The following is a 25,243-nucleotide window of genomic DNA, read 5'->3' as shown; positions in this document are numbered from 1 at the left end:
CCCCAGATGCTGGGAAATTCTGCTATAAGTTTTAATATATTATCAATGGAATCTAGCATTGCCAAACACAAACATTTAGAAATCCTAAGCCAGACAATTATGAAATCATGAGATTGAACTAGAAATTGTGAGATTTGAGATATATTCAATATGCATTTCTTCCTACTGCCTTTTAATTTCTAAGATTTACATCACATTCAGATCTCATTTTGAGATATGCATGGACAACAACAAAAAAGGAAAGGGAGAGAAGCAGGGGAAAAAGAAAGCTTCTTGCCTCTGGAATTAAAGAGAGCTGAAGAAAAGTAGTAAGTGAAGTGGTAGCAGCTGACAGAAGAGGCTGTTCTCCCCAGCTAAGTCCTTTAGACTATTTAGTTCACTATTTAGTGAGCCAACACTATGTTTACAGTCCCTGTAAGAGTGCAATTGCAGTTCACACAGACACATGGAAAACAGTTTGAATGCTGGTAGAAATACACTAACAGCATACACAATAGGCCAGGCCAGAAGCATTCAGCCAATATTCCAGCCACGGTTTAGCAAACCAAGCTCAGTGCTGCACTAGTTTCACAGCCACGGGTACCTGAAGTTTTTTTAGTTAAAATTTATTTTAGCTAAGAGATGTGATATATATTGAATATAGCACATTCCATTCATTTCTTCTTATTTCAGTTCCTTATCTAATTTGGAACAGTCCCTTTTTTTCCTCATCTTTCATCTGTCTGATCACAGGAAACTTTTCAGGACAATGTCTTATTTTTTGTTAATCTAGGGTTTTTTAATCAGGTATATGGAAAACACCCAAGGTAACAAAGTTAAATGATGAGTGGTGTTTGCAGACACATCTCTCCAACAAAACACAGTACAATTGTACAAGACAGCTGTTTAAATCTAGTAAGAACTTGCAAAGTTTCCTATGTACTGAAGCCACCCACTGCAGTGGAAGATGCTTGCAAGTGGAGATGTGGTTGGAATTTTGACCCTTTGCATAAAAAAATAAAAAGGTTTGGTTCAAACTACAGAGTCTGGGACTTATCAAAACATCCTAAAAGTTCAGTACTGATGCAGCCCCTCCCCTCAGCAGAAATAACAACGGTTTTGGTAAAATGTGGTAACATGACTAGTTTCTTTACTAAGCAGAAGTCGTAATATAAATAGAGAGGCAGCCTGCAACGTAAAACAGCAGTTTAAGCTCAGATTTCTAGAAACAAACTTATGTGAGAACTTGCCAAAACAGTCACATAAATTATTCTACCTGGTTAAAGTACTTGTAACTTGAACAAAGTAAAGAAGAAATAGTGGATACATAACAGCCCATATAACCTGAAAACAAAAAAAGGCACTTAAAGAACAGAAACAGGCAAAAGGACATAAAGATAAACACAGAAGTGTCATTTCCATAAATCAGGGGGAAAAAATTGGGGGAAAAAAAAAAATAGCTCCAATACCCTCTTTCTCAGCAATATTGTATTACTGAGCTGGCTCCTCCCACGATGGGCCTTAGCAACAATGCAGCCACTTGGAATACATTCAGCCATGGCTTTTTCAGACAAACAAAAGAAGTGGAAGGGAAAAAGAAAAGAGAGACACAATAGAATGCCACTTGGCACAAGAGCGTCTATCACTTCCACTGCTAAACACTAATTACTTTTGTATTTGTGCTTATGGGCAGGAAATCCTTGCTCCTTTGCCAAGGAGCCCATCATACTGTGATTACAGGAGGAGGGGATTTCCATCTGCCTTATTCCCATAACAACTCTGGCTACTTTCAGAAACTATGTGGAAGAGTTCAAAAAGACTACACTGTGTGAACATGGTTCCAACCAAATGCAATCAGTCTGCATATTCACTGTGTGGACGGTCAAATTATTCCCATACCTGTTTTGTTTGGGGGTTTGGGGGTTGGGTTTTTTTTTCTTTTTTTTCCCCAGAAGTGCTGTATCCCTGCATTTCCTGCTGATCTGAAGAGATGCAGAACTTCTGACCTCAACACATTTCTGACTTGATAACGAATTGGTATGCACTAAAAATCTACTGCATGCCACCAGATGATAAAAATTGCTCCCACTGGTTAAAAAGCTAGCGCTTACAAATATCTGATTATGGAATGCATTTCCAATCCTTCAGAACAGCATAGGTTTTTCTGAACCCGGGCAACCCTCGAAACTGTTGCAATGGCCTCCTCCTGCAACGTGGCATCAATAGCAGTGGTGTGAGCTCTTACATAATAAGTCACCTGCTCCAGAACAGGGGCAGAACGAGACTCCAACAAATGGCAAAGTAAGCTCAAAAGAAAAGGAAGGTGGCTGGGTCTGGACATAGGACCATAGAGGTGCCAGGAATTATACCCACTTCCACATGCTGAACATCTGGTCCTAACTCCTTATGTCCTGTCAAATAAATGGGGACAGGGAAGGCTTGTGGTTGGAACATACTGCACTTTGACTCGCCTCAATTCTTGTAAGAGAAAGCAGTTCTCTATCCTATGGTGCGGTCAGGGCTGGCACAGATGAACTAGGAGAATGAGGGAGGCATAAATCAGTCCCCTCCTCCTTCCTTGTGCAAAGCAAACCACAGCAGAGAAGAGAATCTGGACCCTGCTCCTTTGATGTTCTAGAGGGCCTACACCCTAATTTACTAGTTAAAGAAGTCTTATTGCTTTTCCCTGCCCCTTATGCAATCTTGTTGATTATACAGCATCATGCATGCTTTGAAACCCCTCCTTTACTCACTCATCCAAACACCAACTTTGCTCATAGCTTTGTACAACACTCAAGATGAGCAAAACCAGTTACCTGGGAATCAAACGCTATGCATGACAAAGGAAAGCTGCGATTGAAAAATAAATAAATAATTGTTGGGCTGTCAGCTGAGACAAACTCTACAAACTATTGTGTTTGCAATATCACACTGCATGTTTCAGTACTTGAAGTCATACGCTATATACTTTACTGATCGATTTGCATACCATATCGATCTCAAGGGTTGTATAATGTGTTTGATTTGTGGCACTTCTGCATAATTTTCTGATTAAGTTACTTATTTAACCTATTGACCTTTACTCTTAATTAAAGAGCCTATGTAAATGTTGAGCCGTAATCAACTTGCACGCTACTGAGTGGAATTTACATCTTGTGGAATTTACTTACTCTTTAAGGCTTTACACTGACACTGTGTGGTACACGATGGACATTTTCATCCTTTGCAGTTTAAATTTGTGAAGCATCCTAGGAATCTAACTTTACTTCCAAAAACTTTCAAACAAAATTCCCATAGGCATTTGGTCCTTTAAGAAAAAAAACTCACACAACAGAAATTCTTACTTTGAAAGCCTAAAAGAGAAAGAGCAAGTTAAATCTGTGTCTAGTTTTCTTATGCAACTGGTCACTTGTACTAATACCTGTTGAACATTCAAGAATTCAGTTTGGGATCAGATCCCTATTGGGTACACCATGTACACCTACGCTGTACATACCCACCGAGAAGTCCCTGCTCTACAGGGCTGACAGCACATTACATTTGGCATTGGTCACCACTCAAATTTTTAAAGTTACAGTAGAACTGATTATTTCTCACTAACATGGAACCCTAATTTGAGCAAATCAGTTGATGAAGCAAAAAAAAAACCCAACAAAAAACAACACACCACAGTCATTGCATTGCACTATATTCTGTTTATTATTGTTGAGAAGTCCAATTTAGTTTTAATTATTTATGGCACTTCCTTGTTCTTACTAAGTGTAATACAGTATTTTACTGATGCAATGTAAAGCTAGAGGACATCTCAATAATTCAGTTAACAAATGAACTGCAATGTTTTGTGTGTGTGGAAAGTGTTATGTTGATAGCTTGGAAAGTCAGCAGTTTGACAGCAGACATTAACTAAGTTTTTAGAAGCTGCAGTTATACCTTCCCTACAATCACATATCCCTCATCTCCCCCTGCATATACCCCAACAAAAGGATAGAGATTAGATAAAATATGACAAGAAGATAATGTTCAGTAATCACTCTGAGCAAAAGAGTATGACAATGCTAGGCCCCTTGAGACAGTTCTTACTGCTCCACAATGAGCAACCAGAAAAAAAGTCACCGACTTGCTCAGTTACCAACGGCCTTAAGATCAAACTATGCCAGCGGTCAGATGCAAAGGATATAAGTCAAAAATTAACAGGCATAAACATAATGATATAAAACAAGCTGCAGAACTAAGCCGAGTGGGTTGCACTCCATGCAGATTGAACAAAGCAAAAGACATTTCCAAACAACTGAAACTAAACCCCCAACCCTTCTATACAACTGCTTGCTTTCTAATAGCACTCTACATTGAAGTTACCTGCAAGGTCTGTTTTCACACTAATCTTAGTTCCCTCTCTCTCTTTTTTTTCTTTTTTTTTTTTAAGCTCAGAAAGCCTTTCTTGACTGTGGATTTTACTTTACTCACCTTGTTTCCATATGGACAGCAACAATCACAGGCATTTTTTCAAACAGCCAATATTTCTCTTATGCCATTTTTTAAGCTGCTGAAACACACCGACTGAAATCTTTCCTCAGTGAAGGATGCCACTGGATGCTGTTGACCACAGGTGTCCCTGTGTTAAAATCCACAGAGTGAAGCAAACCAAATGGTAGGAGGCTTGACTCAGACCGAAAGAATCAGTTCTTCCCTTCATACATGCAAATGAGTCCATCAGCATTTTGCAGAGGAATAATCTACCCCTAGATTAGACCCAGAAGACCACCAAGGCTAGAACACGTGAACTTGCAACACAGACAGAGTATCTACTGGCCCTTATCATCACATGGAGATGCAGAGTAGAAATTTGTGGAATTACTTAAGTTTTCAGTATTTGTTCTCTTTCCCCTCTCTCCTCAACTTCAGCTTCACTTCCTACCTGTATGCTGCACTTTGCCCTCTTTAAAAAAAAAAAAAAAAATCTCAGTCTCCTTAATTGCACGCTTTTCCATTATTCTCTAAACTAGTTAGAATGAACCGGTTTTTGTTACTTTGGCTCAGTGTAACTTGTCCAGTCCTAGTGCTGAATAACGCTGCTACCAAACTTTCTGCAGCAACTGTTTTTTCCTCCATGGCTTTGCATATTTCCCAATATGTTCTGTCTGTTACTGGCAAGAGAGGAAGAGACAAAACTGCCATTTTTCTACCTTTGTCAAGTAGTTTAGAGATGCGACTGACATGCACTGAAGAAAGAGTTCAGAATTAAAACTGAATTAAGATTATCTGAATGAGGACAGTAATCATCATGAGAGGGTTTTAAAGATCAGCTACTTCTATGAGAAACCTGCAGATCAAATTGAGGTGCAAAAGTGATACGCACCCTTGCTATTGGTAGGAACTGCTATGGTAGGAATGTGTTTCAGAGTAATCCAATGAGACTTATCAAAGGGAAATAGTGTCATTGGCTCACTAGGGCTAATTTTGATTACTTCTTCCCTAAGCTCTACTGGAACAAGTATCAAAGTGAAAGTTCACATTCCTTCCATTGTCAGTAATGGAATAGCTGCTGGTAGCTTTTTGCTAGCCATGTATGTAGGCAGTAAGAGACCCCCAAGCCAGTTACCAGAGTACATAAAAAAACTCTACATTTAAAATATTCAGCTTGCTCAACAAAGAATGCACCTTGATTAGTAGAGTGCATTAAATTCACCTACTTAACTTTGCAGCTTGATTAGTGAAGTATGCAGCTTAATCAGCACAGCATGCAACTCATGACAACATGCACCACCTAAAACTGAAACTAATGGTAGGACCCAACAGAATCCCCAGTATACATCTCTAAGTAAAACATGTAGTGCAGAAGATTCAAAGCAGGCTCTTAGGTCTGTAAAAGAACAAGTGAAATGTTCAGTTCCAGCAGCAACCTTGTGGCTTTGTAAGGTGCGTGATTCAGGCTGTAAAGTTTTAACTGCCCAGTAGCTGGAGGAGTCAGGCAACAGACAGCTTCTTTCAGTACAAAACCAAGCAGCACCCTCATCAGTAATGCTGGTCACTGTGACCACAACAACCCTTTACTCCTCATTGTCCACGGGCAGTACATAGCCAAATCCAACTTTCAGTATTTAATTTTACGCACACCTGAGATAGCATCATTGGCCATCCAAAACATGATTTCATTATCCCAGGGAAATTAGGCAGAATATTTGAAGATAGCAAGCATGTCAGCAATTGAGGTAAATTATCATTACAATTTACATACTAGCAAGCTAAACATAAGAGTTAGAAAACAGTTCAACTCTACACAGTTAGGATATGGAGGCATTTCAGATATGAACCAAGTTTGGATTTTAAATAATCCTAAAGCTGAAGATTGTTCAGACATAGTGTTTTGGCTCGGTCTGCTTTGTTGCCCAGAGATAAAGACAAACTCTGACATAATTAGGAAGTAACTTCACTTTTGGTAGAATATAACAACATGTTCTGTCCCTAGACTATAAAGAAATGCAGTTATAGCTGTAGCTTTCTGTAGCTATCACTCTACATAGTATTTCCTTAATGATTTTGTTTTTTTCCCCTCCATGGTCATCCTATATGCTCTGAACACACAATAAGAATTCACAGTGTTGTTATTTATGGTACAGATTCTAAGACTTCTGCAGTTAATGGAAACATTGTGTGTTGTCTTCAGGGGAGTTTTGCAGAATATGTGGTGTTTACCAGAGCATAAATCTTACCAACAGAGGTACATGTACTCATATAATTCTTAACCCACACCCTTCCTTTTAGATACTACACATTCACTAAGGAAAAGAAAAATAGGTATGTGTCTCAAACTCCCAGATACTCAGCTGTTTCTCGGCAGGACTGGATGCCATTCCCATCTCAACAAACCTAGAGCTATTAATAGTCAAGGTTTTGGCCTGACAACTTCTGCAACACTTAGAAAAAATAAATTATCAAACTACAACAATTGTCAGACAAAAAAAGTACAGAGACTACCACTTACATACCCTGTGTCAAAAAAAAACCAAACCCACCCAACAAAAAAACCCCAAATCTAATCTTTTTAATTCCTCAGAAAGGTTTGCATTACTAAGAAAAACAAGTAAATACCTAACAGCATTGAACTTTGATTGCTGAGGTTTCATCTTATAGCTCCTACACAGCAAATACAAACACAGACACAAAAAAACCCACCTCAATCTTTCAATTAAGAAGTTAACCCTCAGGTAAGACTGAACAAAAGCTGCATTGTTCACCCATCTTAAACCACGTACCTAAAAACCCAGTATAGTGATAGAAGTATGCTAGCATCAATTCAGACCCACTTCTGAGAGGTGATGCCAGTAGAAACAAGAAGAATACAAGGCTTCACAGGTTGGGCATCCGGACTTCAGCAGCCAGCCTGAAAATCCAAAGGTTAATTTTCAGACTGCATCCTTTCTATCACAACTTCTTAGACTGGGATTCACATTCTATTATGTCTCTAGAAGCAGTTCAAAGGTGCATTTAGAAGTCCTGTGTTGGTCCATTCATCAGGTCCTCTTCTGCTATAAACCTCTGAAGAAAAAAAGCTTCAATATCCTCATATCATTTTACTCTAACCATTCAGTCCCCTATGCCACCTGGGTGGTACTGTTCCTGTTGCTCATTGCATGTATGCAAATATTTCTGCCACACCTTTCAGAAAAAGCAGTAGAAACTTGTATATTTCCAAAATGCTATTTTAAACAGCTTGGTTTGAAAAAGAATAATGTCATATTTTTAGCATCTATATTTTAATTAAAAGTATTTTCTTATTGAACACTCTAATTGGAGTAGCAAATTAAAATAAACAGTGTTTGCTTTCTAAAGCATTCCACTGATCACTTCCTGGTATGGTAAAGGCTAAGATGTTAAGTCCTCATTCTATGAATTTAAGCAGGAGAACTTGCCATAAAACTTGAAGTGTATTTAACATTAGATTGAGTGGATTAGGAAAACACATTAGATAAATATTGTAAGTCTTTGTTACTTGTAATTGTAATTCAAAACACCACTGTCTACAGCATTCCCAATTCAGAAGACTCAAAGCTTAGTAAGTCTAAAAATGTTAGTACTCCAACAAAGCAAAGTAGTCCACAGGACAGACATCCCAAATATGAATACAGATGTGAAGGAGTTTTTAATCTGTATTTTTACTCATATCCATTTTATACCATGCTGTATTCATACATCCTTCTTCCAAATATACAGTACTACAGCTCTGGGAAGAGTTCTGCTATTCTTTTAATTTGGCAGACAGAGTATTTTGCATAAATTTTTGGTCATTCTGAATGTTAAGGAAAACATTACCGTAAAAAGATCAATGTAATAGCATTATTTGAAGTACACTATTTCCCCTATTTGAAACATCACCAGTTATTCCCTATCCATTCCTGAAACCACAGACATTAAAAACAGCAAGTATCTTATTAACTTCAGCTGAAGTAAAGCATAAATATTAACCCACCAATCACCTCTCTCAGTTGTGTACCATAGCTGCAGGACTTTTGTAGTGGATTTTGCAGACAACAGAAAATCATTTGAAAGTTAGTTTTGGAAGAACAGTGGAAGTTTAGTGTACATTCTGAATATAAAATTTATCCTGGTTATGTTGTTGGCAATATCCCTTTCCTTTAAAATGGTGTCCAAGATGAAGCTTTGGAAAACGTAGCAATTTTCAGTAAGTTGCTAGTCAGCACTGCTATTTACATGTCCCCTGAAAATCTGCTGTTTCTCTAAGCAAGGAAAAGATGGCATTTCCATACATTAGCCTAGGACTAGTCAAGAGTTAGAGGTTATTCTGGACACCCCATTTCTGAAAATAGTCCCAAGTTGTACTTAGAAGTCCTATCAGCTATGAAAAGCAAGACCAAATGCAACACTGAGATCAGCTCAGTTCTGTGACAGAACTGGAGCAAGAAATGTGTACAAGTATTTCCTGTTTTGGTTTAACCTAATCTCTCCCTCATTAAAAAAAAAAAAAGAGTCCAATACAATGGTCGGTCATTATTGCAGCTGGTATAATTTACCGAACCTTTCTACACAGCCGTAACACAGGAGTCATGAGCAGGGGCAAGAAGACAGGTACCTAACATTACTGAACAATATTAGTCATTGTTATTGCCTGGGATACAGCAGAACAGGAGCTGGGAAAAGCAGAAGCATGGACTGATGACAGCAGAAGATTGGTTAGGAGCTCATGTAGATTCAAGGTATTTCAGATGTTTCCTCTCCCACAGGTACTTCCCCTCCTGTTCAAAGAAATAGCTGCAGTACCACAGAATCCACCATGTGGTGTCTGTTAGCCAATGTTGATTTTTTTCATGGTGACTGGTGTAGGTACATCTAGATTGTGTATTTAAACATCACAGTTTTGTTTTCATTTCTTGCAAGAAGCATTTGACTGAGGTTAATGTTTTATATCAACAGAGTAAAAATAGCTAATTCTGGGCCCAAAGGTCATACACATCAGCACAACTTGAGTTCTGAAGTGCTTTTAACCTTGATTTTTCCTTGTAAGCCAGGTCCTTTAAAATATACAACACATTTAACCCAGTCTCACAAGCATAGGGGAAAAAAAAAACAACAAACCACACACCAAAAAAACAAACCCAAAACATTTTCACTGTCTTTGGAAGAGCATAATCATTTGACAGTCAGAGGGATCTGATTGTATTTAAGATGATACTTGCCAGGAAACACATAAGACAAATACAGTTCACTTTACAGAAAGGAATACAAATCAGAAATATCAGCACATAGAAAAAAAGACATATACCCTATCTGATTCATTAGATTTTTGGCACCCCAATTAAGTTCTGACAAGCTAGTATTCCAGGCACAGTAAAATATTGTTGTTCCACTAGGCCTGCTCCAATGTTTAGTCATAAGATCCATACAATAATAACAGAACAGTGGCCTATCTTGACCAACAGTACATTAGTTATTATCTGCAGCACAAACACCTACCACTTTATACTAACATTTTGGCAGTTAATCTAAACATAGCACTTAAAGCTACATCATAATTTTGAGATCTAACTGGGTCATTTTCCTTCCAGCTGGCACCAGTAAAAAGTATTTTATAACAAAAAAGTAAATGAAACTTTTTTTACAAGGGGTTTGGTTTTTTTTTTTTCGTTCTTTAATGGCAGGAGCACAAGTATGATTTCAAGCACACACGACATTTTTCAAGGCCTGTTCGCGGTGATGCTAGCTGGGTAAATTACAATAAGATTTATTGTGCAGTGGTGTATGTCTAATTTTCCATCTACTGCTGGGAGCTTCAGTTGGCGGGAACTAACAGAGACGCCCATTATGTACAGCCTGGTTCAAACTGTGGTTTTGGTGCAAACTCTCAGGGACAGGAACTTACTGCACATGCTGGCAAGAGGACAGGGAGAAAGTTGATGAAAAGAACAAAAAAGGACTTTTAAAATGGCTTCTTAAATACTTGGTATCCCATCCCTTCTCCAAATTGTTTTGTGGCAAGAGGAGAGGAGGGGGGAGAAGGGAGAAGTCACAACAGATTTTCCTGTAAAAATTGTGTCATATTCAAGGGATATAAAACAAGGCAGCTAATGACTTATTATTGTGGCAAGGGCCCCTGCTGACAAGATTCAGAATGAACAGGAGCTCACCGGAACAGAGTTCTCAATACTTTACTCCCTCTGTCCTTTCCACGCCACCCCCAAGTACTAGAAACACAAGTCCCTTTTTAAACAACCATCTAGAGACTTCTTTCCCTTACCTTCCTCTACCTTACTTTGGTTTTCTCACACGTTCCATGTACACTCCCAGCTAGCTGACTTGACATAGTCCATGCAAAGTGAAGGTGGAGAGAGGAAATAACAAGGAAGTGATGAGGAGCGGGGAAAACCAGAACAGACACAACAAGAAAAAGCAAAGTCCTGGAGGGGTAAGAGAGGAGAGGAGCGAGACCGCAGAGCTCAGGATAGTCAGCATGAGATACATGCAGGATATGAGAGGTTAGCAGGGATGGAGAGAGAGCTTGAGAAAGGAAAAGGTTAGAAAGAAAAAGTTTGAAATGGGAGTGGAAAAAACAGCATGAATAATATAGTGGGAGGGTGCAATAACAAAGTAAATGACTTAGAGCAGAGCTGGGATCCGTCTCACCGAGCCACAAAGCACAACATCATCATTTTAATACATTGAGCACCTCATCTCAGAGATGTAGCTAGAGACAAGCTCCACAACCACGTCCCTGCTTCCTTGGGAACAGCTTGCCAGGGAAAAATCAAACCATACGACTCACCATGCTGCTTCTATGCCAGAGCAATGGAGAAAAAAAAGAGATGATTTGTGTAGTCTGCTCCACAACTGGCAGTCAGAAAAGGCATTTTGCTTTAACAATGCAAATCAAGCAAAAAGTGAAAAATACACAACAGTCCATAAACCTGATGTTCTTTCTCATTGGTTTGCAAACATTCATATATACAAACACAGTATTACGCTTCAAGTTTACAGTAAAGAGTGATGACCTAGGAATAGTAACTTTTTCTGTCTTTTGGTTTATATTAGGTACCATTTACTATCCCCATAAAATCTGCTTCAAGTATCAAATTTGATATCATCTTTTCAATTCTTTCAGGGGTGCTAGTTCACCATCTATAACCTACAGTGCAGTTCCGTAGCCACACACGGGATGGCACTGTTAAAATTAGTCCTCACCCATCAAATCTCTCCTCCACTCTGACTCTGTAGTCAGCAGATTGAAGGCAAAGGTACGTCTTTATTCCCCAGAATTGTATTTCTCCACCACAAACTGACATCACTTGTTTTTATGCCAGTTATATTTTTACTTTGTATCAAGCATGGAAAACCAGTGCCCGTAAGTGTATTAATGCTATGTTATGATTTTTGGAAGGTTTGGCAGCAGAGAGGAGAAGCAAGCGATTGGGTGCGGTATTACAATGTGCAATGTGGTATTTTATTCTCTCTAGAGATCTGTAATTTTATGCATGTTGAAAAAAAAATGTTAAGGAAACTTAATGTACAGAACATAAGGAACCAATTTTCTTCTTTAAGGAGAAAAAAAAAAAAAACGAACAAAAAAACCCCCCAAAAACAACCCCCAAAAACACCTTTGGGCTGTAAGCATTAAAAACATCAGTCCAAATGGAACCATTCAGCAAACCAGAACAGGGAGTAGAGAGGGTAGGCAGAGTTAAGAAATAACCATTAATTTTTGTCTGCCTCCTCTTTGCAGCCACATCACTCTTAATCATCACTCAGTTCATTAGCGCTCTATAATTGTATGCCAATGTGACCATAAATTCTATATATGGGCACCATCAGATGGAGACTCCCTTGTACCACACTGACTGACTCAGAATAGAGGACATCACAAAAGTTTTTTGTTGTTGCTAGATAAATGCACAGACAGAACAAGGTCCAAAAAGACAGATAAAGTACAGTTAGAGTCCACCTAAAGCTAAGCCTCAAAAAGGCAAGCTTTCTTCAGATTTCTGCTATTACACCCTTGCCAAAAATCCTCTTCTGATCTCTAAACAAGCAATCAGCTCAACCATATGCAGGGTAGCAAAAGTGACCCTATACTGTCATGCAGAAAACCACATGGTATTGTACAGCGCAGCACTGTTCTATGTCCCAACATAGAAGCATGGCTCCAGAAATAGCATATACCTGTAGGTGATATTTAAAAAGAAAACCCACACATATGCTTTCAAGTATCTTTCGTACAACATACACATTGTGTCGACTGTAGAATGGAACAGCATATTATATAATACAGTGCCAGACAGGCTTCTCAGCGCTTAGAGTCAAAAACAAGTACTAGACATAGCACATCCTTGATGCCAGCGCCTTTTTTTGGCCAGCGGGAAGGGTCACGGAACTCAGTGTTGTAGAAAATGGTTATTAGCATCTGTCCGTTAACAGCAGGGGACTGGAACTGCGTATTCTTTAGGTATATCTTTATCCATTCTTGCATAAGAGCTAATGGTAACTGCAGCCCTCTTCTCCACTTATTTCTCAGCTTAAGAAACCTTCACGTTATACTTGAGAACCAGACTAATCACATACTGCTGTAGCTGCCACGAGCATAAAATAGCACCACCACATCAATAATATGTCTTTCTAGATAACTGGGTAAGCTCTCTGTTGCCTTTTAGACAGGAAGAAGTTCCACACCCAGAAAAATTCCCTTGAGAAGTTGTCAGAGATCTTTGAGAGATACCAATTTGGCACAAGACATGGTAAGGAGGGCATAATTATCTCAAGTGTCCAATGGATTCACAGCACACAAACCAAAATGGGCAAGCTGAGGTAACCTCAAAGGTTTCCAGCATTGTTTTCTGTAGACTGTCACCCACATTCTTGAATCTTTATCTTTTTTTTTTAACTGGATGGTTCAACACAAGGAGCCAGGAAAACTGCTCCCGCCCATGACACCGGCATAGGGAAATGTGGCAACACTTACGTCTCTCTAGACTTTACATATCTTGCCCCACATAGTCTTGTCATAACCCACACAGACCAAAAGAGATGGAAAAGAAATGGGTGGAGGATGCTGAGCACTAGCAAACTGACTTCACAAAATCTCCAGTTGGTTAGGATCAGCATTTTAGGACAATAGTTCCCCTTCCGGAATTCTACTGAATTCTACTTCAGGTCTCGCAGGGATTTTAGGATGGCTGGAATTAGTGGCCTGGGCCTTAGTTTCTAGTCACAAAAGAGAGATCCATCAGTATCTTCTGGAAGCTGGACAAAAATAAGAGTTCAAACTGCAAGTTTTCTTGACAATATTCACAACTCAAAACAAATTCTTTTTCTAACTAGCATTACATGCATAATTTTTAAGCTCATAAACCAAAAGAAAGGAAATTTTCAAAGGCCGCTAGTCACCAAACTCCATCTGCCACTGGCCTTTGTGCTGGAAAATCGCCGCATAATATCAAAGACAAATTTCCCCTGTGTTTGATTATGAGTTGTGTTGAACCACAACACATACTGGTAGAAGAATTACTATTGCCCTCACATTTAAAATCAGAGGAGCATGTCTTTGGATAAGCCAGTTCCAAATTACTTTGAAATGCTTCAAGACTTTGAAGAAACCCTACCTTCACATGTACTTCTAATAAGTAAAGAGTAATAAAAGAAACAGATGTCATTATGCTCTATCGTGACTAAAGCAGAATAAAACAACCCAATAAGCCAATTTACTGAGGAACAGAACCCTAATAACCAGATGGACAGAATATTAAGGGCACCAGCTTACACTACCTCTTTCTTTATATAGACATATCTAACAAACTCAGGACAGAGAGCTCACCCAGGATGCCACAGATCTCAGAAACAGCAGTGCAAGGTTTTAAGAGTGCTTGTAGTAAAGCCTTCTAGCTTTGCAGATGTAAGCCCTCCTTCCACAAGAGCAAAAAGCAGGGAGACCTCTACCTCTTTTATAGAAAACAGGTGTAATACCTTCTTAACATGTTTGTGTGTATGAGACCTTGATGTAGATCAGTGGAGTCTTCCAAGGAGGGGGGTTCTTCGCTAAACAGAGATTTGAGATACCTGTGGCAACATTTCAGTTCCCCAGGTGTCTTCTTCCTCACTCACATCCACCTGGACAGCACATAGACAGATTGAGGGGGTTTCCTCCTTCCTGAAAAGCTCTGTCAATGTAATAGGGGAAGGACAGCTCAAGCTCACCTGTACTTTAATATACTAGGTCTGTAGTACCACCCCAATACCAATAAGGAAACCCCCATGACAGCAAGATAAAGTCAAGGACTATGCTGCTTGCAGTCAATGCTGATGCAAGCCTTGCCATTCGTCACTGTTTGAGAACTATGCAGGTACTTGGGCCCTGCTTTACACACATCCTGCCTTGGATTTACTATGGCAGCTGGCTTTGGTGAAGTCAAGGTACTTGACTTCTGCTGGTGCAGCTAGCTTGTTCACTTGTCATCCAAAACTTTCCAGTCAGATTTTTCATATTGAAAATGCAGGACTGGAAGAGAGGCAAGAATAATTAAAAAAAACCCCTAAGAATTCCCACCTTTACTGTAATGAGAGGGGGAGTCCTGCTAAACCACTGTTTAATGCGTTGGGAAGGCAGGAGCAGCAATAGTTCTCATTCTAATACATCTCTAGTAGTCACATTATCCACGGATTAGCTGGCATATTTATCTTTAAAGAAACTATTAAAGAAATCACAGACAAAAATGACATTTTATTAAAAAAAAAAGTGAGAATGAGTTCCAATTTCTGGTATTCTGTCACATTTCACTGTAGTGTGCAGCTTCAACTCATTATTGATAGACTAATAATTTACCAGAATTTTTTGCTTTTGCAATATAGAAAGTATCAGGCTTAAAGTGACTCTCTGAAGTCATCAAGCAGTCCTAGACCTCAGTATGCAGCAGTTTTGTGCTCTGTGAAAGGAAGCAGCAACATTGCAAGCTAAGGAAAGCCACTCCCAAAAGTTGAGAACTGAAAGTGTTCATTGTTCATTTCCCAAAAACATCAAGCATCTTAAGGCTAGGATTTTCAAAGGGGCCTAAGAGAATTAGGTACTTCTAAACCTATTGTATTTCAGTGGACTTCAAATACCTCTATTTCTAAGTCTGCCCTGAAAGAGACTTAAGTTGGGATTTTTCCTTTTAATTTACCATTCTCAAGCTCAGTGCCTTACTTTCAGTGGGCACTGTGAGACCTAACACAGACCCCTCAGTCAAAGCCTTCCAGGGCAGCAGCAGCTTACCACTGTGGTGGCTGTTGTAGGACTAGAATTACTATTAACAATTTTTCAGTTCTGTTTTTCAGTCATTCGTACTGTAAATTATTGCCTCCTTTCTTGCATTGGGAGGCAAAAAAGCAAGCAGAAGAATGCATCATTCAGAAATACAAGCAGATGAAATTCCTGATTAACATGAGGTAAAAATCCCAACATCCATTAGCCTAACAAGAACCCCATTTGCACTTGAAAAAAAACAAACAAACAAAAGTGTGAGAAATTATGCATCTGTTCCCACCAACAGTAGTAAAAAACTAGGAACAGGCTTGCACCCAGATAGCTACATTTTGGGTGCCAATATTATATTAATTACATTAAAAATGGAAAAGCAAAAACCCTTCTGCCTTCTTCATTTAGCTTATAACCACTTTTTTCCTATTTTTTCTAGAAAATGAGTGTTTTTCCATTTAAAAGGTGAGAGCCACTCCGTAGTTACAAGTGGTACTTTTTGACTTTCTTAATACAACCCTGTGGCTACAATTAACACAACGGATAAATAGCAGATCAAATTAAGGTCTGATCCTGTTTTACTTATAGGTGCAATCCTTGCAATAAATTGCAGGTTAAGCTGTCGGAGGTAAATGAGGAGAGATGGAAAGCATGATCTATGATGCCTGAATTTTAAGTGTTCAGACGTTAAAAGCAAGTGTGTGAGAAAAGATAAGCAAGTATCAAGACAGAAAATTTCAGAATTTTAAGATGCTTTAGTGATTACTATAAGATTCCAAATATAGCTGAGATGCATGTTTTGCACAAAGCTTTAAGAAAAGGTAGCAAATTTTGTATTTCTCTATGTGAGCTATTTAATGCTTACTTTTATCCTTCACATGGGAATAACATTTTCAAAAGAGAAAAAGAACATGATTTTTCTTCTCGTTATTTCAGAGTGCTTTAGGTTCATTTCAGAATTTCATTGTCTTTGAAGTTTGGGGAATAAGGGAATGCAGACTGTTTCCATGCATGGTCTTATTGTTGTGGAAATCCACTATTTCATCCCCTTGAAAATGAATAAATAACGGAACCAATTTGAAGTCCTTCACAACCTGCAATTCTTACAGGCATCTTAAGACCGCATACCGTCTGATCTATTTAGTTTGCAATTCAATCACAAACTCCTTGCAGTATAAGAATCAAAACATTGTAAAAGAAGTGTGTACTGTCTTTAAGCATGATCAGTCTCAGGATTTTTAGGGAGGGATTGAGTCAAGGAAGGTAGCTTTATGAATCATTTGTCTGAGGCACATAACATCTAATGTGAATCCTAAGACTGTATCTGGAAAAATACTGTGCACTTACTGCTAAGTGCTGAACCAACTGTCCGCTTCCTGTGACATGAGTGGGAGCAAGACATACTCAGAACTTCAGAGAAGCAACCTATTATCTGAAAAAAAGAGCAACCAGATAATTTAAAATCATTCACTGTCCTTTATACCATGAGGTGTTGACCAAACAATATATTTTTTTAACTCCACTCTTGCTCTCATTGCACAAATTATCAAAAGACAGCGCTAGTGAGCTCCTCCACATTCTTCATTGCAGCCTTAGTGCCTTCCAAACACCCTGTTTGGTAGGGTACCTGCCAAGGTTGCTCAGTTACACTAGAGCTCTCCTTTCCCTTTGTTTTTTTCCCCACTAAACTTCAGAGAACACTGAAGAAAACATAAGAACATGCTCCAACCTCTGACATTCACTTCTTCTACTGTGAGAAAGGCAGAAAGAACAGTACAAATAACCAGCCCTCACATTCTCAGGTAACTCTGACCTCTCTTCACCCAGGCCAGGTTTGTTCCATAAGATCAGAAATTCAGGCCAGCTGGGGGCACGTAGCCCACTTGGCCCTCGGCATCAGCTCACAGTCCAAAAAGAATCACCTGTGTGGTGGGTGGAGCCTTCCTTAAGGGACAGACCCGTGCTTACTCTGCTCAGCCTGCATCATCAATGGTCTCTGGGTCTCACTGAAGGTGGGCCAATACAGTTAAGACAAATTCCTCAGCAACAAAGACTGTAGTAGGAAAAAATAGAGTCTAGGTCAAAATTTAAAGCTGTAAGCTAAGGCATCAATTTTTTTTGACTGTTTGCACCTTGTGACTACTGAATTACACAAGGAAGAAAAACTAAGCTTTCCTGTACCCACTCCGAGGCCTTTCTGAAGGCACTTCTGCTTCCAGCAGCACCCAGAGAGACCCAGTGCTTGGCCTGTGCTCCTCACACCCCTTCCCAGTAACACAAACCCTCCCCAACCTCTCCCGGGAGGCTGCCCACAGCTCCAGCTGCCCAGCACCAGCACCCACGGCGGATGCAACGGAGTAAATGCTTTAACCGCTACCTGCTTCCCCTCAGATCCAAAAAAGCTCGGCGCTCAACCTGTTCCAGGAGCACTGGAGATACTGGGAGGGTGCCAGAAGCGGGGAGAGAGCGGGGTATTTGCCCCCCGCCTTCCCCCGCGGTTGCTGCCCCTGCAGGAGGCCGGGGGGCGGCAGGCCAGCAGGGACGCCCGGAGGGAAGAGCGGCGGGCGGGGAGCCCGTGCGGGAGCTGGAGGTCTGGCGGGGAGGGGGGGAGGCCGGGACGCCGCCCGCCACCGCCCTCAAGCCCAGCTGCGCGCGCGGGACCGCCGGTCGGCCGTCGCTAATGGCTCGCTGCCCCCAGGGCGCGCGCCGTGCCGTCGGAGGGCCGTTGCCAACGGGGAGGGCGGGCGGCGTCCGTGAGCGTCGCGGTGGCACTGAAGCGCGCGGGTAGTCGCACGCGGGCGGCGGGGCGGGGTCTCCTCAGCGAGGCCCGGGCAGGTGCGCGCCGCGGCGTGCGCTCTGACGAGCCCCAGAGCGGGCACCACGCGTGTTTAGGTGTGCCGGGCCAGAAATACCGTGGGGATGGATTTGCGGAACGCTGGGCGGCATCTCAGAAGGAGATGTGCTGCCCCGTGTTGGACCACGAACCGGGCGGTAAGGGCCGGCGGGTGTTACAAGGCGGCTGAACCTTGCAGTCTTGCTGCCCGTTGTAACCGGCTTCCCCACTGACCGCAGGAGGGGCTGGGAGCAGCTGGCGATTTCTGTTACATTGATCTGCTCATAACTTTGTAATTTTAGAGGTCCACCTTAAATAACTGATAAATTGCAAATACAGCAAGTTATCATGAAACAGTTTACCATACGATAAAGGGGCCACTGATCTTTTATAAACTATTACACGTGAATACATGTATGCATGGGAGAAGTGAGGCGATGCCATTCTTAGTACAGATTACTGCAGCTCAGTGAAATAGCACAATGTGAGTATTCATACTTCCACGTTTTCCTTGAAATAAGCCCCTTTTTCCTTAAAATAACCTAAAGCGCTAGGGTATCTAGTGCTTCCCTTCCGCAGTTGGAGTCATACAAAAATCAAAGCAATGTTTAGGGGGATTTTGCAGGCCCTGTCCACAGGAGACGCCGTGCAGATAAGATCATATACACCGACCATCCCCCACTTTTTCTTTCAACCCATCTTACAGTTGTCAAAACTAAAAGAGCTTGCTAGTCTTTACAGTTGCACTCCTTGAAATAGGTAGGTTGTACCTAAAGGTTTTTCCAAAAGCCCTTTTTCCTGCATGATCTCTCAACGTGTGGCAAAAGACTTGCATTTCTTTTTGGGTGGGTGGGTTCTGAGGGATTTCTTTTTCCCTCTCCAGCACTTACCCTTTGGTTTTCCAGTAGCTGCAGCTATTCTAGTGGAATTAACTAAGTCTTGCATCATGTGTGGATTTCCTGATGTTTGAATAAAAGATATTTCATTGTGATTAATTTGACCGATAAAATCAATGATCTCCAGATTTTCTGAATTAAGTCTGTTAAGTTTTAACCAGATCCTGCAAAAAATGGGAGTTTAGCATCCTAAATATTTTGGATCATATGATGGACTTGGCAATTCAGTTGTACATAGACTGACTGTTTTGATTCTCTGATTTTCTTCCATTAAAAAGAATAAATAGGACTGTTGTAAAACTCCTTATCAAGGCCCTTCATTGAAAGATCAGGCTGCAAACTTAACTGCTAATTTGCCCCCAATCACTTCGTCAACCAAAATACTACACAGTGTTCCTGACTAGGAAAGGGCTGTACCCATTAGCAGCCCAACGCAATGACTGTAGATGCTGAGGAATATGAGAAGGAGCTGCAGATGCAGACCAGGCTCAGGTGCTCTCATTAGCTACTGTCACCTATTGCCACTCTTGAACATAAAACTACCGGGCTAGGTGAACTAGTAATCTAACCTGGTAGGACAGTTACTGTGTTTTCAGTTTTGTAGGTTATTTGTGACTAATTAGTTGTGAACATACAGCAGCTATAAAAACACTCTTAGCCATCATGGGGTCTTAGTGGCAGAGATAACTTTCCACTTGCTGATTGTAGTGTCTTGCAGGCTAGGCTCCCACTGCATGGCTGTGGATTGTAGCAAAATATGTATATTTCCTGATTTCCAAAACCCTGTGTGGCCTGGCTTAAAAAGGACCTTAGTCATGTGTCTGAAGTGTGAGGTACCTCATTCATAAAATTAAAGCTGGATGTTGTGGAAGTAAGGCAAGAGTCAGGAGGTTTTGTACTTCACGTTTACAGGTTTTGAGCTTACATCCCATTTTTGAAACCTCATTTAAAGTGATTAGTTGGTTTCTTCACACACCCTGCTATTAGCTAATTAACCAGAAGAGTGGCAAAAAAATACCCAAATAATCAATATGCATTTCTTTTGTAATTTGATTATTTGAGGAGAATTATTTAAAGCTCTAATAATTACCTTTTTTTCTTACCAAGTGATCCTTTGCTGATGAGCTACAACAGCAACCAGACCTCTAAGTGGGTTTTAATACAAGTATAGAAGCTTTTAAAGTCTGTGGTGTCAACGTAAATTAAAGTGTCCCTAAGTAGTTCTTAATACGACTGACCACAGTGATTTCTACAGGGCAATTATGTTTTACTGTGTCAATCATCCAATAGGCATTAATATAAAGCAGAACAGCTCTGAAGAAATTTGTTATGGACTGTCATGTCAAGAACCCAAATGCTAACCTGCAATGGCCTTGATATTATTAGAACTACTAAGGGTCAGATTCCAATTAATCTGCAGATTTAGCAGTCCTCCACGGTAGTGGGTCTTGATACAATTAAGCAATAATAGATGACAAGAAGGATACTTCCTGGCAGTTAATGACCAATGGCAGTATTTGAAGGCCCTTAACCCAGCTGGTCATTAACTGCTCAGAGACACAACCTGGAGTTCATATTTTCTATTGTAAACCATATATTAAAGGAATAAATCAACTACTATTTTTCTCCCCTTCCTCCCCCCCCATCCTGTGCTAGCGGCTGCTGTTGAGCTACGGTGGTAGCAGTTAATTGTGACAGGAAAATCCCAGTGCAAGTAACCAGTGGGGAGACAGACCATAGCACCGAACCTGGTAATCCTGAAAACCCCTAACTGTGGTGAGTCCCTGAGGGCTCCCAAGGAACCTGCACCTGGTGAGCAGAGTTTGTGTTCTGAGGCTGCATTTCAGTGCTCAGCCGGAAGGAGAAACATGTCTGAGGGAAAGAGAATGGACCTGGGCAGCAGGAGCACCTTAATTCTCATCTTGGTTGTGCTCTTATTGTGTCACTTATTTGGTGCCAGAGAAGTGGCTTGGCTTCCAGTGCGGTAGATCCTTCCTGTGATGACTGGAATAATGACAGTAACTTAGGAGGCCTAAGCGGCTTGCTTATTCATTACTCATCCAGCACTGTGCTATCTTTCCCTTGCAGGGACCTGATGCACAGGTTGTCTTATTAGTAGAATTTCTGAAGGCTAAGATGGCCATTTAGAGTGACAACAAGGCTAGCGCAGGAAAGCCAGCACAACTGAGTTGGTCAGAGGTGCTGTCCGCCAGGGAAGGAAACTGGATGGTGCCTGTGCACGGTCACCCGTCTGTCCGGGGCACGCTACTCCTCCTTGGCACCAGGAACCACATGCGTGCTGCTCTGCAGCCTCCAATACAGTACCTTCTCCAGAAGATTGTTGTATGTGTGGAGACAGCACACTGTCCTGCATGGTAATTTGTGCATTTTTTTTTTTTAGATTGACATCTAGAGGAGTCAGATAAACATTTTATTTCTTACTGCTGCAGGAAGCAGTGACTTTTTGTATGTCATTCCTCAGCTTGCTTTTCATTGTACTTATGTACCAGCCCAACTGACACCTCAGTGTTTCCCAGATTACTGATCATTATTCACAGCTGCAGATTCCAGCAAGAAAAGGAGACAAATCATGTGGTAAGGGATGCATGTGGGGAAAACAGAGAAAAAGCTAAAATTTGGACAGCAGAAGTTGACCCAAGTGGAGCAATATGGAAGTACAGCAGCAGAGCATTGGGCCCCAATTCAGATGTATCATACAAAAGTAAAATTCAGGCCCAATGACATGGTGCTTCATCTCCAGGTGCCTTTGACCTCAGTAGCTTAAGAGGGACTGACTGTGTTCTAGTGCCTAATTCTGTTTTTCAAACTTATGGTATGGCCATTGCCACATTTTGTCAAACTGTTGTAGATTCAGTAGCAGAAATACAGGTTTTTTACTGCCTTCTCCTCAAGACCACTTCAGTGTTGCAGTTTGACTGAGTAACTAGTTGATTGCTTACCAGAAACCAAAGCTTAAATTGAAAAGTCAATATTTATGTATTTATCCATTATAACTTGTTGGTCAGCAACTGCATTACATCCAGTTTTGACCTTGAAGTATTTAATCACATAGATTCATAATGCAGTATGTCATTTTTAATAATTTCATGTATGCTGCTCTCTCTAGGGGAGTAAGGAGGGTGGCTTGTGCAATGGCTGAAATCTAATGTAATGCACAATCAAAATGTTCTGTTACATTTTTGTTACAATACAGTACACTTAAACGTAATTTATTTTGCTATGAGGACCATGACTAATTACTAAGTCAGAAGCCAATCATGATACACAAATGGCAGCAGTTTACAGACATGGCAATATGGCAACTATAGGGTTTTTTGTTGTCAGCTTTGGTTAGTTTGTTTAATGTTATATGCAGCAGAAGAGGGGAAGGCAAAGAAAGAAGAAACATGAGAATCATTTTGTCTCATTTCTACTCAATAAAAATCCTTCTGAGATTATGTTGCTACCAACAGCACTTCCTGCTTACAAAATTGACAGTACTCAGTGAATATTATCAAATTAGGTTGGTTATCATGCATGTCTTTTACAGCATATGGTGTTAATGGATTTCAGAGGCTGATAAATGCCTTTGTGGAATGGAAAGGCATGGGGAAAACCTAAGAGCTGGAACATTCAGTCATTAAATTTAAAGGAGCCCAGCTGAACAAGCCTAGTTTTTTTGCATTTTCCTGTGCATGATTGACCATCATGGTCAATCTTTAATGCTAACTCCAAAGGAATAATAAGGAATGCATAGAAGAAGTCACACACACATCTCATAAAACAAAATTTATCTTTAATTTGTAAGTGTCAACAGCAGTACAAAAGATGGAGTGATGGTGAATAGATTAAGGGTAGAGAGGACAGTCTTGAGGTAAATGAGCATAAATAGGCAGTCTTATAGACACTCCCCTGAGGGGTCTAAACCCCTATCATGGCATATACTGTATCACCCAAGGATGACATGTTTAACATATCAGGAAAGCACCTTGTGCAAAAAAAAAAAAAAAAAATATTAAAAAAATCCCCCCCACCCGAAACATGTAGGTAAGGTGCCAACATACACCAGAACATACTGTATATGGACAGTGTCTTTCAATTTTGTCTTTTCCATTAATAACTGAGGCAGAGGAGGAGAAGACTCTTAAAAGTACCACTGAAAGATTATTTAATATTTAATTTACCTCACGTCAATACTGCACAACAAAATCCAAGAAGTCTGTTTATGCAATGAAGCAGAGCTAAGAATAACTATTCTCTTTTTTAAATTGAGAACAGATTTTTTTTTTAAATTGGTATCCTTAGCAAACTTTTTTCTTTCTTTTTTTTTTTTTTTTACTGTATCAAGAGGAGAGTGTGAGATGTGATGGCAACCTTTAAGTTCATTTAAAAACTTTACACTGGACTGTACAAGATTTTTTTGATAAACTATTTACATTTTCAGACTTTAAAACATATTCAAAGCAGCAATAGACACTAGTTTTTCCTCTAAACGCCCAAATAATTACCGGCCATGGGCCCAGGTAGGTACCTGCATTGTATATAGAATTTCTACAAAGAAAACCTGCCCATTAAGTTAGCCAGTGGGTGTCCAATGAGCAGCCCTCGCCGTTAAGAGCTGCACCCACAGTGTTGCTATAGGAATCAAAGCATAGTACCTTGACAAGAGAGTCTCAGTTGTCCCAACAGCTCTACACAAACTTTACAATTTGAAACAGCAGCTAGCATGTCAGTCCAGCATGTCAGTGAATTGTGCTGATTAAATTAACATAGAGTACAATCTCACAATATACATCACAAACAAATTACAATGTCAGGAAATAAGAGTTACAGTAAGATAAGTTATGTAGTAACAGCTTATAAGCTTGTCTTAATGTAATAAAAAAATTTTTACATGGGAAATACAATAATGAATGAACATAAATGCTAAGCATTCTAGTATGCTACAAGCTGAAGAAGGGTACAAGAAAAAAAACATTGCTTTCTAGAAAGCAAAACACAAATGACAAAGGAAGACAAACGGAGAATGCACACTAGCAGGTCTGCAATGTGCAGCATACAAACAGTTAAATATTTGCACATTCCCCATACTCCAAGAGCACCAAGGACCTCACTTGTGGTTTTTAGAAAGCGGAAATTACAAAGCAAGCCATGTCACTAAGTTGCTTTATAGCTTTCATATTGCCATAAATACCAATTTGATAAGTTTTCCTTTAGCCCAGTTTACCCCACCCCACCCCCTTTTTACCCAGCGTGTGAAATCTCAGAATACTTCTTTGTCACCATTTCCAACAAATTTGGTATTTAAAAAAGGATGATGGATTAAAATGAAATATATTTGCATATACTTTTTTTTTCCTTCTGTAGCAGGACATTACAGTATATCAAAAATGTAGTTTGATCTGAGAAAAATCACAGATATTAATGGGTTATACAAAAAAAAAAAGGTTTGGGGGAAGTTTTTTTAAAGGAAAAAGTGTTTTGTAAAAGATCAAATGAGGTCATATAGTATTATTCTTTTAAAAGAACATGCTTAAGTGCCAACTTGAATCTTAGAAAAGCATGCAAAACACCAAGGGTCCAAGCCCATTCATTAACTTCTCATAAAAACATGAAGAACTCTATCATACATTCTGCTGGCTGCATCTCCAGTGCAGTTGTTCACACTGTGGCCCTGGCTCAGCAAAGTTTGCCCCGCTTAATGCCAACGCTTTACTGGTCCTCATGACCACCAGGGAAGTACTAACATGCTTAATTTTAAGCAGGTAGATAAGTGTTTTGCGGGGGGAGGATGGAGGTGTTAAT

General features: G+C 40.1%; 1 protein-coding gene across 10 annotated transcripts in view; it reads right to left on the bottom strand.

Moving 5' to 3' along the window:
• Nucleotides 1-23,214: 23,214 nt before the first annotated feature.
• Nucleotides 23,215-25,243, bottom strand: part of SOX6 (SRY-box transcription factor 6) — a 384,457-nt gene continuing 382,428 nt past the window's right edge. For all 10 annotated transcript variants that reach the window (XM_052811160.1, XM_052811166.1, XM_052811161.1 and 7 more), the window contains one exon: nucleotides 23,215-25,243. This exon is cut by the window's right edge and continues 4,957 nt beyond it. The gene's annotated coding sequence lies outside the window, so the exon portion shown is untranslated.

The sequence above is a fragment of the Harpia harpyja genome, chromosome 16, assembly GCF_026419915.1.
Source record: "Harpia harpyja isolate bHarHar1 chromosome 16, bHarHar1 primary haplotype, whole genome shotgun sequence".
Taxonomy (NCBI): Eukaryota; Metazoa; Chordata; class Aves; order Accipitriformes; family Accipitridae; genus Harpia; species Harpia harpyja.
This window is presented reverse-complemented; position numbering and strand designations above follow the sequence as displayed.